This window comes from Heteronotia binoei, chromosome 17 (genome assembly GCF_032191835.1).
Source record: "Heteronotia binoei isolate CCM8104 ecotype False Entrance Well chromosome 17, APGP_CSIRO_Hbin_v1, whole genome shotgun sequence".
NCBI lineage: Eukaryota > Metazoa > Chordata > Lepidosauria > Squamata > Gekkonidae > Heteronotia > Heteronotia binoei.
In genome coordinates this window covers 31,191,907-31,211,145 of record NC_083239.1, presented here as the reverse complement: position 1 = coordinate 31,211,145, position 19,239 = coordinate 31,191,907, and the positions used below count along the sequence as shown (strand labels likewise).

At 45.7% G+C, this 19,239-nt stretch overlaps 2 non-coding genes across 2 annotated transcripts; one reads left to right on the top strand and one right to left on the bottom strand.

The window, feature by feature from the left end:
- Positions 1-5,659: 5,659 nt before the first annotated feature.
- On the bottom strand, positions 5,660-5,731 carry TRNAA-UGC (transfer RNA alanine (anticodon UGC)). Its single transcript has one exon. It is a non-coding gene; the product is annotated as a tRNA-Ala (tRNA).
- A 13,071-nt stretch (positions 5,732-18,802) lies between these two features.
- On the top strand, positions 18,803-18,874 carry TRNAD-GUC (transfer RNA aspartic acid (anticodon GUC)). The gene has a single exon. It is a non-coding gene; the product is annotated as a tRNA-Asp (tRNA).
- The last annotated feature ends 365 nt before the right edge of the window (positions 18,875-19,239 follow it).

The following is a 19,239-nucleotide window of genomic DNA, read 5'->3' as shown; positions in this document are numbered from 1 at the left end:
TGAAACTTGGGGGGTACTTTGGGGAGAGGCACTAAATACTATACTGAAAATTTGGTGCCTCTACCTCAAAAAAACAGCTCCCCCAGAGCCCACGAAACCTCCAGATCAATTCCCCATTATACCCTATGAGAATCGATCTCCACATAGGGAATAATGAAGTGCTCAGCAGATGTTTCCCTCCCCCGCCAACCCCGTTTCTGGTGACTCTGAAACAAGGGCTTGGCCTCTCTACTCACGAGTTGCTGCCAGCTTCTTCAAAGTAACACAGACCCACCATCCCAAGAGGAAGCCATTCAATCGGAGACTGAAGCCTCCGGAGGTAGAAAGGCACATGGTCCTCTGGGGGCGGGGCTTCCCCTTCCCCTGCCGGCCAGCTGACTGGGGGCGGGAAGGAGCCTGGGAAAGCGGAAGAACCCCCGCTGGGACCTGGGGATTGGCAAGCCTAGACAGACGTAAGAAAGCAATTCTTAATACATAATTAACTTGTAGCATCCATTCATTCATGGAACGTAGGTTTGTAAATCATAGAATCATAGAGTTGTAAGGGACCTCCAGGGCCATCTGGTCCAACCCCCTGCACAGTTCAGGAATTATTAATAACAGAAATACATACCTTATATAGAAGTAGATTGCTAGTCTACCAGGATCATTATTGTCTACTCATATTGGCAGCATCTCAGGCAAGTCTTAATTGGATGCACCCAGGATTGAACCTGGAACCTTCTTCATACCAAGCAGATGCTCTGCCATTGAGCTATGATCCCTCTACGATGACTAAATATGCCTGGGAAGCATGGAACTTCCTGACCATGTCTGTTGACCTAACCTAGGGACATACCCCACCCCCCAAATGTATTAAGTAGTTAGGCTCTGAGATGACAGTATAAGCAGTGTATCTTCCTTGCGTAAAAGTAAAAAAGAAGCCAGAAGCAGACAAACTGGGGTAAATGGAGATTTGTTACTAAGCACAGTACTAAGTTACTAAGATTTGTTACACGTACCACAGTTTACACAAACCACAGTTTGTTGTGATCTGAATGCATGAGGGCATCTTGCTGGAGACACGTGCATGCATTGGGAAGCAGCTAAAAACAGACCATAGATGGCCTCTCGTAGGAGGCCGTCTTTCAGAAGAACACCCAAGCACAGGAAATGGGTTTTCCTGAGCGAGCATGTACAATCAGCATGGCGCAATTCTCCACTCGTGAAGCGACAGCCCTGGCATCCCACGCCCACCTGGCAGAGCAGAGGTGTCATCTCAGCTGCAGAAAGTCATACCAGAACTACCTCCTTCAGGTGAGGGACAGGACTGAGACGGATGGAATTTTTATTGGAAAGTTATTCCCCTTAGACTAGGCGCCTTTGGAGAGGGTTACGGATTGCACAGACAGGAAATCTCATTCAGCGACAAGAGCTGCAGGTGAGGAATGTTGCGGCAACAGCTGTTAAGTGCTAATTATGTGACAATGAGTTAGGAGTGCCAGCCCTTTAGCACCCTGCTGTAATTTGCTAGGCAGAACTGCCCTCCCTGGAGAGATCCTGTGCTACAGCTACAGCCCAGATGTGGGAGCCATATGCAGAACAGCCAGGCTCACGGTCCACAGAGTGGAAGGATTTCTACCTCAGCTAGCGCTGCCAAACCACAAGGCCGAGTCACACATATCCGCACATCTATTGGGAAATTATAGCAGAGTCTGTCCAGTCATAGAAGCATGATACTGAGGGCAGCAGGGCTTTTTTTGTAGGAAAAGCCCAGCAGGAACTCATTTGCAAATTGGGCCACACCTCCTGACACCAAGCCAGCCAGAACTGCGCCCCTGTGCGTCCTGCTCAAAGAAAGCCTTGGAGGGCAGTAAATAAACCTCCCAAAAAGTAGATTGCAAAAAAAAAAAAGAGGTAAACTTACATTTATTTAAATAGAACCATATTGATTTCTCACTAGCAGATGCTCTACCCCTGGCTTCTGCTTTCCTTGGCTCAACTGATCAGTTTCCCACCAGTTGCTACATGGACGCATTTTGATCCATGGCTCCATCCAGTTTCCCTTGCAGCTTCAGAATCTCTAAAAAAAAACAAAGCAGGAAGCTGCAAGGGAAATTGAAGGGAGCCGCGGATCAGAATTCGGCTGTGCAGGGACTGGTGGGGAATTGATTGCTGGAGCTGGGGAAAGCAAAAGACCAGGAGCAACTGCTAGTGAGGCATTGATTCCAGTTTGCATTCGGGATGCAGTCAAAAAATGCCTAATCTAAAAAGCATTTTCCCTGTCACAAATGGCCAGCATGTCTAGCATCATGTGTGTGGGAGTGTGAGAGCACTGTACCTACAGGAGAGACCTGTAGAGACATGTCTCCATAGAAGGCCATGTTAAGACCGGGCAAAGGGAGAGGAGGGGGTCAAAGGTCAGCCCCCAAGTTAAGAGAAAAAGAGGCACCACATTCAAGGAGATAACATCTATTCTATACATATTTAGAATGATGTAGCCCACTTCAGTGTCCAGGTATCACTCACTCCAACAACAAATATCTCAGTGCATGATAACCAGTGGCAGAATGTATAAGTAGAGGCCATTGCATTGTGTTTTGAGGGGAGGTAACAAATCGATGATGATTCATTATTCCCAGATACAAATCATCACCAGATGTGGCAGTCATCCCCGGATGTGTACCTCTGTGAAGCAGCTCAAGGCAATCACAATACTTCAAAATCTGCAGACAAACATGATTTTTGGCAAAAAAAAAAAAAAAAAAAAGCTTGAAAAAAAAAGTTTTTGAATTTCTCAACTTTTCTAATCTTACTAAACATGACTTTAAAAGATAGTTCTAAAATATCTAAATTTGGGGTCCCAACCTTGTTGAACCTGCAGGCACATTTTGAGTTTTGGGAACAGGGAATGGGCGCCTCAATAAATGGCTGCCTTGAGGGCGGGCCCAATCACAAAAATGGCTGCCTTGGGGGGCTGCATCCAATAAGGGAATATTGGAAGATTCTGGAAAATATTCAGAGGTTGCAAACAAAGCATCTTCCGTAGGGTTGCCATCGAATTCAAGAAATATCTGGGGACTTTGGGGGTGGAGCCAGGAGCAGGCTTGTGACAAGCATAATTGAACTCCAAAGGAACTTCTGGCCAAAACATTTAAAGGGACCACACAACTTTTAAATGCCTTCCCTCCACTGGAAATAATGAAGGATAAGGGCACCTTCTTTTGGGGCTCATAGAATTGGATCCTCTGGTCCAATCCTTTTGAAACTTGGAGGGTATTTTGAGGAGAGGCATCAGATGCTATGCTGAAAATTTGGTGCCTCTAACCTAAAAAACAGCCCCCCCCCCCAGAGTCCCAGATACCCATGAATCAATTCTCCATTGTCCCTCATGGGAATAGATCTCCACAGGGAATATGTCTCCCCGCAGACATTTCCCTCCCCCCCTCACTGCTTTCTGATGGCCCTAAAGCAGGGGGAGGACCTCCAAACCGAAGGATCCTCTGCCCCCATCTAGGGATTGGCAACCCTACCCATGAGGAAGCCAATGGTTTTCAAATGGGTGCCCCTTGAAGATCTAAAGAGCTTCCTGTGCTCTTATGAAGCATCCTCTGCTCCAGTAAAGTGGAGAAAAGCCAAGACTGCCTCTTCAGTTTGCAGAAACAAAGAGTGTGAAAAAACGGCCAAGTGCCATGTTGGAGATTACTGGTGAGAAAGCCTTCCTGATTAAAGAAATAATGTTCACCTATCAACCTACCTTGGTTAACAACTTTGGATCCCCCTCCTTTAAATCCAGAAGCATTCATATTTGAAAAGATGAGGAAAATAAAAAATAAAATATACATAACACATTTTGCAAGCAAATTCGAGACATTGCATGCTCGTGCTTCTTCTCCCAGTTCAGTTCAGCCCCAGTTCAAATCCTTGTAAGATCACAGAAAGCAGACAGACGCTTCTCTACACAAGACCTTGATGACCTTTTACTGATCAGAATAGACCAGCGAGACCCACCGCTGCTGTGTTTCCTGCTGCGCAGCTTCCCGATTCCTTCCTTATCAGTCACTGGGTGGTTGCAACAACCTACCATCTTCTTATTCAATGGATCCACCACCATTAGAAAAGTTTCTAGTTCTTTAGCTCCTTTTTTATGGATGAGGAGAATAGTTGTGTTTGAACAAAGCAAGTGTCAAGTTGCACCTTTAAGACCAACAAAGTTTCATTCAGAATGTAAGCTTTCGTGTGCTCTATTGTCTGATGAAAATAGTATGGAATGGCAAGCAGTCCTAAATATAGAGAAAGTGGGCAGTGAGTTAGTATGCAGAGTCACGGAAATGGTTTTTTTAGCAGATTAAAAGAATCTCAAAGCAGATTGATGTCCATGTCCTAAACCCAATGGGTGTGAAGTGCAATGAATGAGAGAGTCTGTGGTAATGTTTTTGTTGTTCAGTCTCCCGGCTAAAATGAGGGCACAGGTTTCTCAGAGGTTTGATTTACACATGTAACACACATACAAACGTAATTCTAGTTTGCCATTAGAAAAAGAACCACATTAAAATATAGCGGAAGATGGGACAGTATATGTAATGAGATAAACAGCCAGTACCCCTATTTGCGTTTTTCAATACAAAGAACATTATTCTGATACACTATTCTAAAAGAGAAATACATTGGAATACTGTGGATATATAGCTATACCTGGTGAAAGTTGTGTTTGATGCATCTTGAACATGGGCCAGTTCTCATCTAAGTTTATATATTATATTCTGGCTGCAATTGGTTGGAAACAGCATAGAATCTAAGGAAGGGCCAAAGAAGATACTGTCGTTATAGTGTGGGAAACAGAAGATGACATGCATTCAGATCCTATATGCAATCCTGGTTTGGCAAATTAGATCTTCAGGCACATTTACATGTCTGCTCACATCTCGCAGGAGAGGTATTTGGAAGATCCTGCTAGCTAGCAGCTGAATAACATCTCACTGAGTTTTTAAAAGGTAAAGGTAGTCCCCTGTGCAAGCACCAGTCATTTCCAACTCTGGGGTGATATCGCATCACAACATTTTCACAGAAGACTTTTTATGGGGTGGTTTGCCATTGCCGCAGAAGCCCCATGGTGCAGAGTGGTAAAGCTGCAGTACTGTGGTATGAACTCTCTGCTCACGATCTGAGTTCGATTCCGGCGGAAGCTGGATTCAGGCAGCCGGCTCAAGGTTGACTCAGCTTTCCATCCTCTCGAGGTCGGTAAAATGAGTACCCAGCTTGCTGGGGGGAAGTGTAGATGACTGGGGAAGGCAATGGCAAACCACCCCGTAAAAAAGTCTGCCGTGGAAACGTCATGATGTGACATCACCCCAGAGTTGAAAATGACTGGTGCTTACACAGGGGACCTTTCCTTTTGCCATTGCCTTCCCCAGTCATCTACACTTTCCCCCCAACAAGCTGGGTACTCATTTTACCAACCTTGGAAGGATGGAAGGCTGAGTCAACCACAAGCCGGCTACCTGAACCCAACTTCTGCCGGGATCGAACTCAGGTCGTGAGCAGAGAGCTTGGAGTTACACATACACAAATGAAGCTGCCTTATACTGAATCAGACCATTGGTCCATCAAAGTCAGTCTACTTAGAATGGCTCTCCAAGGTCTCAGGAAAAGGTCTCTGATGTCACCTGATCCTTCTAACTAGGAGTGCCAGGGATTGAACCTGGAACCATCTGCATGCAAAGCAGAGGCTCTTCCACTGAGCCACAGCCCTCTGCTCTGCTCACAGGTACTTAAGGCTTGGGTGTGAACCTTTGGGCATGAGATGAGCCTAAAGGCAAAGGCCAAAGGGCTCTTCTGCATTGACTCTTAGCCTGAGGGCCATAGTCTAAAGCTGGATGGGTCAGCAGACAGAGGAAACCCCACCTTAGCATTCAGAAGTCTTCCCTCTTTTCCTGTTTGTTTCTGTTGTGTTTTTTTCCTTGTACTGTAAACAATCAAATCTGATATTTGACTGATTGCACTGGCTGGCTGGCTGTGGAGCAGCATTTCACAGAACTCCCTGGATATGCACACGCCAAAGATGATTGGCTCTAGCTCTTAGCACTATTTTTGCCTAGGAAAAGGGGTAGCAGGAACAAAGATAAATATCAGACCCATTTCCCCATATGTGTTCCAATTAGGGTTACGTACACATGCACTGAGGTGAGCCTGTTTCATTTTTGGCATTACCATTGTGGCTTGATAGTGATTTACGCTCATTGGCATTTGTCATTTCTATGAGCAGAGAGATCAGGATGTTCTGCCACTTGGCAAAGTCACCAGAAAACAAAAGCTAGTCCTTGCAAAATTTGTGATGCCATTATAGAAGAACTTTCTAGAATGATGATGGCATGTGGTTTATCCCCTGAGACCCTGGACTTCTGCAGTTACATTTATGAGAACAATTTCTAAGCAGTACCTAATCCAATGGGCAATAACTCAACTCCCAGTTCATTCCAATGAGGCTTCATCTTCTCTAAATGTTTTCTGGGTTTGGGAGAATCATGCTTAAGCCGTAAAACGTGTGAAGGGTTGGATCCAGTGAGATAATCTGCTCCATCTCACTCAGGTGTTCTTCTTACCATAGACTCTGTCCCACACAATTTGTGTCCATGCAGGTCCCATGATCCCCCAGAACTGCCTTTTTGGTGATCAAAGGAGACCCTTTCCTCCCTTTTTCACCAATGGAAAAGCCAGCTGGATCCAACCCAAAGTCTAATTTGACAGCAGGCTCAGCAGTCCTTCTAACAGCAGTGGCTTTCTTGTCCTACAGAACTGTGAGAGCGTTGGGACCCTTAGACATCAGACAAGCACATGACATGTAGCTGGCCAAACTGGTGGCGAGCCATCTGACCAAACACAACCCAAACAGTAGTATATGGCAGACTTTAGAGCTTACTAAATGTCCTTGTATTGCAGAGCAGTCTGCCTGGGACTAGGGATGCTCCATAAAAAGTTTCAGAATAAGGAACACACTGTGAGACTGCAAAAAAAGAAGATATGAGCCAGGGATGGTCCAGGAATTTAAAACAGCTACTGGACACGCCGTGCAGTTCTGCAGCATCCATTTGTGTCAGCTCCAGCCAGCAATGGGTGTAGAGGTGACTCCCTCATTGCCTCCTCTTTCATTTGCACCATTAAAACTTCCTAAAGTTGGTCATACTTTTAAAGTGAATAAACCATTGAATCTCATCTGTCTCAGAGCCAGGCTTTTAAACATTGGAACAAATGCTCACCAAGGCAAAATTCCTTTTCCAAAAGCGAGGTTCAATTGAGAATACATAAGAGAACAAACCTCTTTCTAAAAGGGTACTCTACTCTTACTTCCAGCATATGCACCTCCTTAGAAGGGTGTTCTAGTTTTCACTGGCTCCACCTCTCTCCCATGAGAAATATGTATGAGACAAAGCATTCTCCAAGGCAAAAGACTGGTGGTTCCATGTGAATTTGGGACACCAGGGAATGCAAGTCCTGGCCACACCTTGACATTGTTAGACCTACTTCTGCATTACACCCTGATTGCAAACCCTCAGTAAGGGTTGGGAGAAATTGGTGTCATCCTCATGTACACTGCACAGTATTGTTTTGCAATACACACACATTCAGGATCTTTGGAGTTGCCACATAGACTGATGGAGTCACTAGTAACTGGGCAAGATCTGCAACAGGATTTCACGTTCTTTGGGCTGGGGTTGAAAAAGATGGGTTGATCATCACGAGAACTGCCTTTTGCATCAGAGAAGAAAAAGTGAATTGAAACAGCATGCAGAGGGCAATTCTATGCTGACTGACTTCAGTCTAAGTTGCTGGAGGCCAAACTGGACATTATGGCACCCATGGGTTGGACCTGTGCATGCCGATGCCCAGGGGTCATTTTGTAGAAAAAGAAGTGCTGGAGCTCACTAGCACAACTCATTTGCATATGCCACATAAATCCTGACATCACCAGAAGGTGTACTAAATTATAGCAGCTCAGCATCTACCTTAAAATGCTTCTTGAATTATAATTGTCATAATAAAACTTTACTCCCATCATACTTTTAAAATTACTTTCTCCTGTGTGGCCGCAGTGGCAAGATGAAGATTTCCTTCTGTCCGCTTTATATGTTTTGGTTATTTTCTCATTTTTGTCAAATCTAAGAGTTCAGCAAAATTCTCACAGAGGGGTTGAACAATGGAGCTCAGAAGCAAGTATGGGGAGGGGGGTAGGAAAAAAGAGCACAATAAAATGTCGAGGTTCCAGAGCTCTGCTCCTGTGAGCTCCTGCCCAAAATGAGGCCTGCCGATGCCATTTCAAAGCTGAACTAGTACATTAAAAAATGCTGAGAGTTAAGACTGGGCACACAACACATTGGGATAAGATGATCTTCTTCCCTTCCATGCCTTTCCACACTCCAAAACAGCAGGGGTGAAGCAATAATACTTTGTCCTGCCACATTGCAGGGCATTGCAGGGTGCAGGGCATATCAGGATTGTGCCCTTATGGGCCCTTATGGCCAAGTTCAGCTCTAAAATGGGGTCATTCACAGGCTGGATCCGTGGATGATGTTATGTCTAGTTTGGCACTTAGATAAGCTAGGTACAAGTAGCTTTGCATATGATTGCAGTGTCAATAACAAACAGATCAAATATCCAGTGCCCTCTAAACTAGGGCTGCATCCACCCCAGTGACTATTCCCCCATTGTATATTCCAGGGGTGGCCAACGGTAGCTCTCGAGATGTTTTTGCCTACAACTCCCATCAGCCCCAGCCAACATGGCCAATGGCTGGGGCTGATGGGAGTTATAGGCAAAAAACATCTAGAGAGCTTCCATTGGCCACCCCTGGTATATTCGTTGCTGCTAGTACTGCACACGCTCAGGGGCATTTTGGTACATTCCTGCTGGCTGGTAGAAACAATTCTTGGCTACTCATTCCAACTGTAATTTGTTTTGGTACAAGAATCCACCTGGACGCTTAAAGGGACAGAATACATGTCTGCTTATCTGTGTACACGGACTGTTTGTTTATAATTTAAGCAATCTGTATTTCAAGCAGTCTTGTTGTCTGTACAAGTTTGTGACCTTCAGCAGGGTGGATGGCCAACCAGCCTCTGTTGATGCACTCAGTCTCACACAGTTTGTCTGGCTTGCTTTCATTATGTACACCCATGGTCATTGTGAGCAGATCATGCAATCAGCATTTCAAGTCAATGTGTTCTTTTGCACATTTTTAATGAGCAGTATTAATCTCTTAGCAGAATTCATCTCGTTGGATAATGCTCAAAGTCTACTGGCTCAAACTACTGTACCGAAGTGGCAACATGAGAACACGCAGAGCATTTGCCGCCCGATTTAGAACATTCAATTATCATGAAACTGCTTCGTTTTGTGATCCAGTTTAGAACATATAATTAATATGCCCGGTTTTGCAATCCCATTTAGATCACTCAGTGAATATGCTCAATTTTGAAATCCAATTCAGAACAGACAATGAACATGAACTAATTTGGTTTTGTGATCCAATTTAGAACAACCAATGAACATGAATTAATTCGGTTCTGTGATCCAATTAGAACTTTCAATGAGCACACTCAGTTTTGCCATCCAATTCAGAACATTCAATGAGATCTAATTTAGAACTTTCAATGAACATGCTCTGTTTTTAGAGTCAGGCAAAACCAGCAAGATGCAACAATAGAGTGGCAAGCCATCTAGCGCCTGACATCTACCACCACTTCCCAAGCAAGCAATGGCCATGGTAAGTCTTTCTTTTGGAAGTTGATTTTCTCCCATCAGGTGAATTGTACAAATGGTGGACAGGGAAGGGGGATGAGGACAGAAAACAAAACAATTACATGCAATTACATTTTCATTACCCTTCAGAATAATTTCAAGCATTTGATTTAAAGGAATCATTCTTTCAAGGCTCACAATCTATGATCAGAAGGAGGAGAGTTCACCATCTCTGACAGCAACCCTATTCCTCTAGGCATCGTTTGACAGAACCAAACCCAGGTGATTTCTCACACCCTATATGAGGATCATAGTTTTAGAACAACATGCTAGATGGCAGTGACCGCCACTGCAAAGTTGCTGGCGCTGCTGGAATCTTTTCAGAAACATTGGCTTGTACCCTCCCACTTCACTTAGCAAAGGCTGAAACCTTCTTCCAACCTAAAGGAGCCTTCCTCCAACTTAAATGGCGTTTCATCCAGCAGAAGAACCATTTAAGCTGGGGGGGGAAGCTCTGTAGGCTGCAGAAACTTTCATTCAGTTTAAGAAAGGATGACTCTCAGTGTGTTTGCAACATTATTTCAAGGAGATAAATCAACACAGGGTGGGCTAGAGGGAGAGTGGAGGGGGAAGTGAGCAATCTCATTAAATGAGGGTGGAAATATCTCCCCATGAAAAGCTTCAGCCCTCAGTGCTGTGGTTCTCCTTAGAGCCTCCTGCCTATCTGGCAGATAAGCCCCAAAAGTAAGATTGGGAAGCCTCAGGAATGCTGGGTCAAGTCAACCCTACCAAGCATTTCTGAACTCAGCCATACCAGTAATGCCTGAAAATATCTGCAAGCCCTTAATGCCACTTCTGGGTTTCTTTCAACCTTTTTAACATCACCTGTGAACCGGAAGTTGCATCTCTACTTCCTCTTCAGCACCACAAAGGGGATTTGGGGAGATGCTGGTGCCTTTACCCAGAAAAGGTCCTGAAGAGACAGATGTAAATAAAATAATGATTACGAAAGAAACATAAGCACGTAGTTAATAACTGCAAGATGGATTAGAAACAGTGTGAACGTTTATGAAGCTGTCCTGCTAAAAGCTGCTAAGGATTTTTTTACCATTGTAATTAGAGAAAATAATTATACCCATCCTGTGAGTCAGGGCTAGTTTATCTTCAACGAAACAGTAGCATCAAGCTGATGAGTGAACCTCCCAGCCAATCAGTCCCAAGCAGAACAAGCTGAGAGGTTTCTAGCTGTATCCTTCCAAATGGGCACAACAGTAACTGCAGTGCAGCATTTGGGAGGCAAATCCATACTTGAACTCTGCACAGCAGCTATGAAGTTCGCCAGGAGGCCTTGGGCCAATCCCTATCCAGCAACCAAACCCAGGTGATGTCATCGCACCGTGTGCAAGAATAGTCCTCCACCGCAGCTGCAGAGGGACTTGGCAACCCTACTACAAAACAACTGAATGTTATTGGACTTCTGGTCTTTCTTTAGTAAATGCTTTTACATGGCATCTTTTTATGCATGTACAGCATACTTCTCCCTGAGGTTGTCTGTCAGTTAAAGAATCCTTAGATCAATGTCCCTAACCTTGGTGAATCTGTGGGCACTTTTCAGAGCTCCCAAGCTTCTGGGCGGAGTGGGGGTTCTCCTGCTTTGGGGGTCCCCAACCCTCTAGCCCAAAGTGGGCTGGCGAGGGGGAATCCCCTCCCAATGTCACCGGCACAATTGCACCGGCGACATAGCGTGCTGGCCACTCTAGGAGCTTTCTCAGATGCTCTAGCAATTTTGGAGGAAAACTCTATGATACCATAGTAATAATGGAGCTCCCAGCGGATGTTTCCTACCCTCCCCACTCCCGCTTTCTGATAACCCTGAAGTGGGGGGAGGGCCTCCAAACCAGCGGATTCCCTGTCAACAACTGGAGGTTGGCAACCCTACCTGGGAATCACCGCCTTTGCTGAGTCATTGTACACATTTCAACAGATCAGCTGCTTAGCTGATGACTCTTCATAGTTCTGCATATGAATGTAAATGATAGTCCAAACAACCATTGCATATTTCATTGGGTTTTTTGTTTAAGGTTATGCACGTATGTGCTGCAGCAAGCTCCGCCTTTTTGGATGAACACAGATGACCAGGTGATCAATGTGAGGAAGTGGACTTGGTTTCATAAATGTTTACAAATTAACTGTAATTATAGCTGATTTTGTAATACTCCATGGCTGAGACGGATCCACCATTCAATTCTGACTGGTCCGGTTGCTATGAAAGTGTTAGTTCTATTTATCCCCCATATATTGACGCAGAATGGTATCACCACAGACACTGATGTTTGTGGAAACAGAGAATTGTGTGGCAGAAGAACAAGAAGAAGAAGAAGAAAGAAGAGAAGAAGGAGATTGGCTTTATACCCCATCTTTCACTACCTGAAGGAGTCTCAGAGCAGCTTACACAGGCCCGTAGCTACAGTGGAGATCTTTCCCCTTCAGCTTAACAGTCGAGGGGTGAAGGGAAGTCCCTTCTCTGTTTGGTGGTTCCTGATGCTGGGGCTGGGCTGGCTGCTGGAGGGAAGAAGCAGCCAAGCTCTGTGCCCTCCACTTAAAATTTTATCCTCTGGGGGACCCCCCACCTAAACCTTTCTGGCTATGGGCCTGGGCTTACAATCTCCTTTCCCTGTCGCTCTCTGCAATAGACAGGCAGAGCTGAGAGAGTTCTGAGAGAGCTGCTCTTGACAGAGTTATGATTGACCCAAGATCACTCCAGTAGTTGCATGTGGAGTTATAGGGAATCAAACCTGGTTCTCTCAGATATGAGTCCACGGATTTAACCACTATACCACACTGGAAGACTCTCAGTGATATCCCAAGCTGAGTTATACCCATCTGAGCCCATCGACTTCTGTAGACTTCAAAAGGTGTGACTCTGCTTAGTACAGCACTATAAAACAAGTCCTGTTGACAGATCAAGATCGGTAGTCATGTTAGCCTGTTTGTACCAGTAGAAAAGAGTCAGAGTCCAGTAGCACCTTAAAGATTAACAAAATTTGTGGTAGGCAGGGCTTTTTTTGAGCAGGAATGCACAGGAACGCAATTCCGGCTGGCTTGGCACCAGGGGGTGTGGCCTAATATGCAAATGAGTTCCTGGTGTGTGAAACAATGGTGACAGGTGTGTGACCTAATATGCAAATAAGTTCCTGCTGGGCTTTTTTCTACCAAAAAAGCCCTGCTCCTTTCAGACAAAATGGTGACTGCATGTATCAGCAGAACCATATGTGGTGTGCTTTCCTGGCACGCATGGTAAAAAGAAATGGGGGAAAGAGTTTATTCTGAGAAGTACTAGCTGGCATGGTTCAGACACTGTGGTGCTCCATCCGTCCAGTGCCTGCCAGGTCTGTGTTGGAAAATACCTGGCAACTTTGGGGGTGGATCCAGGAGACGGGTTTGGGGAGGGGAAGGGCCTCAGCATGGTACACTGCCATAGAGTCCACCCTTCAAAGTTGATCTCTGTCAACTGGAGATCAGTTGTAAAAGCAGGAGAACTCCAGGCCTCACCTGGAGGCTGGCAATCCTAATTTGCAATGATAATTTCTCTGTGAGGGCTTCCTAGTCTACAAAGAGAAGTTGCCATCAGCAGAAGCCACCAGCCACTCCCAAAAGATTATGTACTTCACTCACACCCTCTTCGCTCAAAGCTTGAAATATTATCTCTGTACTTACTTATGTGGCAACACAGCCTCAGGGTGACAGCAGGTAACATCTATATCTTTCCTGTGTTGTCAACCTTCTCCAAGATGCATGAAGGTGGAGCCACTTGCCTCACCTGTCCTTAGTCACCCACAATGTTCTGGTGGCTGTTTTTCCCCCCTGGGTCTTTTGTTCTTCCTCGAATCCTTCCTTGGTTGCCCTTAAGTGGACCTCTTGCGAAAAATGTACCTGTGTCTTTAAGAGGATATTACAACACCTCACTTCCTGTTTGAATCTTTCGCTGCCTTTTCATCCCATCAGGCATGCTGTGATCTAAATAGTACTTTTAAGTGAATATATTGCTTATGTTTGGGTACCATCTAAAAAAACCAAGCTGCACATGATGTTGAAGATCAGATCCTGCCTTAGGCAATTAAACTGCATAAAGTGGCCATGGGGAGAGAAGGGTGAGCTAATCCCTTGGGTTCTTTTTCCTGGTTAGAGTTCCTCTCTGGAGGGCTTTAATCCCCAAAGGGGAACCATTTCTGATCAGAGAAACAGCATGGTGAGGAAACAGAAAAAGTTAACCTCCCAGAGGTCATCATGGGTTTCCAAAGACAGATGCCCATCATCAGAACCAGTGATCCTAGAAGACTTTGTTCACCCTGTCTGTTTCCTGTTTGTGTAGTTGAGACTTCCTGAAAACTGAAGGCAGAAGGTAATGCCACTTGATGTCAGAAGTGGCTTTGCTTTTCCCATCTGCAGATTCAGCACTGGATGAACCTGGCAACTCATTGTACATCCTAGCACTTCAAGCAAGCAATAGAATTGATAAGTGACCCCAAGAGCTGTGTTTCATAGGCTCTCTTTGGAGAAATCTGGAGAAGCATGACTAGGATTGGATCTAGGCAGGGCTTTTTTGGGGCAGGAGTGCCCAGGAGCAGAGCTCTGCCCAGGCTGGCCAGGGCTTTGGCTGTCAAGCTGGGGAAGGCATGGGGAGGCATCTTTAAATGCCTCCCTAATGGCTTCAGCCTTCCCCAGCATGCCCACTGTGGCGGGCACACTGGGGGAGACATAGGGGAGCTTCTGCTGGGCTTTTGCCCTGGATCTAGGCATGATGCAGCAGAATGAGGACCTACAGTTCTGAGGTGGTGGGACGGACTGTACCACAACAGATGATGGGGGTGGAGTCATGTTTGTAATTGTCCTCACAGGATCATACCCGGGCTAATGTTGTATGGTGATTAAAGTGCTGGACTTGGATCTGGGAAACCCAGACATGAATCTTTGCTCTGACTTGCTTATGTGACCTTGGACCATTCACACACCTACAACCTAAACCTATCTCACATGGTTGCTGAGACGTAGTCTGACCTCTTCATTGGAACAAACTGTTCTAAGCATCCAAATAATGTTCACTCAGGTGCATGAATCAAACAGAGAACCAGTTTGGTGTCATTGGGCCTTTTCATACTTACCAGTGGAAACCGAAAGGGAGTCGGTATTGTGCCGCCTTGCAGTAATCCGAGACAGGGATGGGAGTTTTCAGACACATGTTTTTTTTCCCAATACGGTTCCGTGATTGAACCGAGCCATTTCACACTGTTCCGCTTCTATCTCGCTTCCACCAGCACCAGCCATTTTCGCCTGCTGACGCGCGATCGCCGGCTTTTTTTTTTGGAACGTCGGGCTAAGATTGCTATAGCACTATAGCGACGTATCACAACAGCACCAACAGTGATTGGTGAGACAGATGGTTTGTGTGGAAGGCTATTGTTCTATTAGTTCTATTGTTGTAATAGTCATGGTTTCCATCACAACAGTATTGAGACGTTTTGGATTTCATCATCTCCCCATACTGCTAGGAGATCCAGAATCTCCTGCTCACTCCAAACTACACCTCTTGACCACTCATTCTTCTCACAATTCCTGACAAACCACTCACCAACCTATTAAACCAGACAATTCGCTCACCAACTACAACCCACAGAAATCTGTGGCTTCCCCCCCTGACATTTATACCTGCTGCAGCTTGGCACAAGTCACTTTCCAGCCAATAGCCTGTGGGCATGGATGGTGCACATCAGGCTAGGTAAGCAACATCTGTCTATGGTGTTGCTGTTGTGATATGTCGCTGTAGCGCTATTGCGCTATATCAATCTTAGCCCAACGTTAAAAAAAAAAAAAGCCGGAGATCGCACGCCGGCGGGCAAAAAAGGGTGCGAAAACTGCTCCCGGATTAGATACTGGACATTTCACACAGCGCTCCATACCAATTTCAACCTGGAAGGAGGGGTTGAAAACTGGAAGAAACTGCTCTTTGTTAGTAACGACTCTGGCATGCCTCACTACTGGGACAGCCGCGGGACTGTGTGAAAAGGTGAGAATATTCCGGCAGCAGCCAGTTACTGAGTTGGGTCTGTCTGAAATGCCAGCAGAAACCCGTTACTGTTCCGTGACTGACCAGTTTCCATACTGGAATACATAGGCTGTGTGAAAAAGCTCATAGTTAAGAGCAGTGGACTCTAATCTGGAGAACTGGGTTTGATTTCCCCACTCTTTCACATACAGCCAGCTGGGTGACCTTGGGTCAGTCATAGATTCTTTCAGAGCTGTTCTGTAAAGAGCAATTGACAGCCCCACCTATCTCACAGGGTGTCTGTTGTGAGGAGAGGAAGGGAAGGAGACTGTAAGCCTCTCTGAGACCTCCTCCACCTCCTTCTGTCAAGGTCAGTATTGTCTACACAGGTAGGGCTGAGACTGTTGCCTAGAAACGAAAGCGTTCTCCTCTTGGATCATCCTTCCACCTTCATTGACACTGAACATCCATTCTTTAGGTAGGAGGCAAAGAAATGACCAATGAAGATTGCTTCTACTTTCACGAATGTTTCTTGCAACATTTTACAACTGGGACATCAATGTGTAGGACTTTGTATAGGTCCCTGGTTGTGTAATTAAACCATGACTCTGCACCTCCCCCAGACTACAACTATTGTTATTATCTGTATACACTATTACTGTAGCAGTTGCAACAACGATAGACAAAATGTTTCATGATTGGCTGGATTGGTGCCACAGGTGCTGTGTTGAACGGAATAGCACATATGGCATCGGATCTCATGCTATGGGGAGGGGCTGTGGCTCAGAGATTGAGCATCTGCTCGGCATGCAGAAGGTCCCAGATTTGACCTTCAGGCTAAAGGGAACAGGAAAGAGGTGGTGGGAGAGTCCTCTAGTCAGACTTCCTGTCAAAGTAGACACTATTGACCTTGATATTTATTTATTTGTTTGTTTAAAAGATTCATTAGCCAACTCCACTTCCTAGACTTTGGGTTGGTTTAAAATAATAATAAAAACCAGAATTTAAAAGCCAAAAGACTGCCACCAAATGAATCAAAAGTAGTCCTAAATAAAGCTGCCTCCTAAAGATTGAAGTGATGGGGCGAGGTGCATCTCCTTGGGGAGATTGTTCCATAGATGTGGGGCTACCACTGAAAAGATTTGACACAGGATAAGTAAGGCAGCTTAATCTATCATGTGGAATTGTTATCGCAGGATTATTGAACATATCTGTTCAATACACAACACAACACACAAAAAAAAAAAAAAATCTGCAGGCATGCAAATAGTGGTAGACACTGTACCAATTTTCCACTGAGCCTGGATAATCCAGTTACTCATCATGGACTAGTTATCCATTTGGGCGTTCTAAAGGAAATTTACTTGGTGTTAGGGTTCCCAGCCTCCCACTGGGGTTGGGGTTGGCTGGTGGGAAAGCCCTGTCCTCCATTGGCACTTGACATGTCCACCACAATGATGTAACCTGGAAGTGATGTAATTGCACCGGGCACATTGTATGGGGACCTTCTAGCATTTTGGTTAAAAACTCTATGGTGCCATGGAGTTTTTAACCAAAATACTAAAGTGTCCCCACACAACATGTCCAACATGATCACATCACTTCTGGGTTCCATCATTGCACTGCATGCGAGGGAAGTCCACCCGCCAGCAGCCAGGGACAACCTGGCAACCCTATTTGGTGGGCTGAACAGGCACAGTTTCTAAATAATGAGACACAAAGATAACTACGGCCTGACCTGGGTAACCCAGGCTAGCCTGATCTCATCAGATCCCAAAAACTAGGCAGGGTTGACTCTGGTGGGTACTTAAACGGGAGACCACCAAGGAATATTCGGGGTGCCACACAAAGTCAGACAATGGCAAAACCCCATGAGGTTGCTATAAGTCTGCTGCACCTTGTCAACAACGAAAAACAAAACAAGAAATATAGGGACTATAGCTAGGGCCATGTTGCATTTAACATAGAGATTATTCTGACTCTTGAGACAGAAACCCCCCATTGTGTGTCAGTACAAGAAAGGTGCTTCAAGAGCTACCAATAAAAACTACCATTCAACCCTACAGTGAAGCAGGCAGCAGAAATGGGAGCTGTTCTTGATAAGGGTCCCAAGATGGTGAATCATCTCCACCAGCCTGTGCTAAAGATAGGGTTGCCACTTGCCAGGTCTGTGTTGGAAAACATCTGGAAACTTTCGGGGTGGATCTGCAAGAGGGTGGGGTTTAGGGAGGGGAGGGCCCTCAGCATGGTACAATGCCATAGAGTCCACACTTCAAAGGAGCCAATGTCTCCAGGGGAGCTGATCTCTGCCAGCTGGAGATAAGTTGTAAAAGCGGGAGATCTCCAGGCTCCACCTGGAGGCTGGCAACTCTAGCTAAGGACCCGTGCCATTCCACAGTGCAAAGTCATGGCCTGAACAGTACTAGAACCAGACTGGCCTCAGGCTTGCAACTTTTGCTGAATAGCCCAAACCATAGTGTGCCATTGGGATATGCACAATTACTTCACTCCACCCTGATGAGGCAGGAAATTAGAACCACCAGGGAACAGTGGCCCTGATGACTGAAGGAAAAATCCCTGAGGGCAGATTTACCCTACTAACCTCAACAGCAACTGTTTTCGCACACAGCTTACCTCGCAGTCACAATCCTGTTCCCTCCGCAGCGTCTGTCGGATTTCCCACCATCTGTGCCGGAGTTACAGGAAGTGCCGCGGCTTTTGCGTAGCAAACGTAAACTGGGTTTTAGCAGTTTACGTTTGTTATGCAGAAGCTGCGGCACTTCCTGTAACTTCGGCGCAGATGGTGGGAAATCCGACCGGACGCTGCGGAGGGAACAGGATTGTGACTGCGAGGTAAGCTGTGTGCGAAAACGGTAAGCGTTTTTTAAAGACTTTAACTAGAGTGGCTTCTCTCAGAATGCCATTTATAGAGATTCTGTGGTTTTGTTTGTGCTCCCTACTCTTCCCTGCTTTGATAAATGACAAACAGCCTGACTTAAATCCATTTTGCAGTAGGGTGGCCAACTGGACAGAAACAGTTGGGGAGGAGCTGTGGCTCAGTGGTAGAGCATCTGCTTGTCACGCAGGAGGTCTCAGGTTCAATACCTGACACCTCTGATTAAAGGATCTGGCAGCAGGTAATATGAAAAACTCTGTGTGCGATCACAAAATGGATTTGGCCTGACTTAGCCACGTCTCCCATCTGGATTTAATGTGTGCAATCACACATGCACATCTGCCCCCTTAAGTCCTGCCTATACCTACCCTGTTTTAGGACAGGCTGAGGCCAGATTAAACAGCTACCAGCAACTTCCCAGTAGCAAACCTCTAAAACGCATTTGGGAAGTGTTTCCCAGCTGTCTGAACAGCCAGGAGTGCAATGAACCTGCCCGGCATGCACATGGACAGTCTACATGCTCCTCTTGCTCGTGTGCAGCCTGTGCCTCTCACTGAATGGATCAAAGAGAACCAGCTTTTTCAAA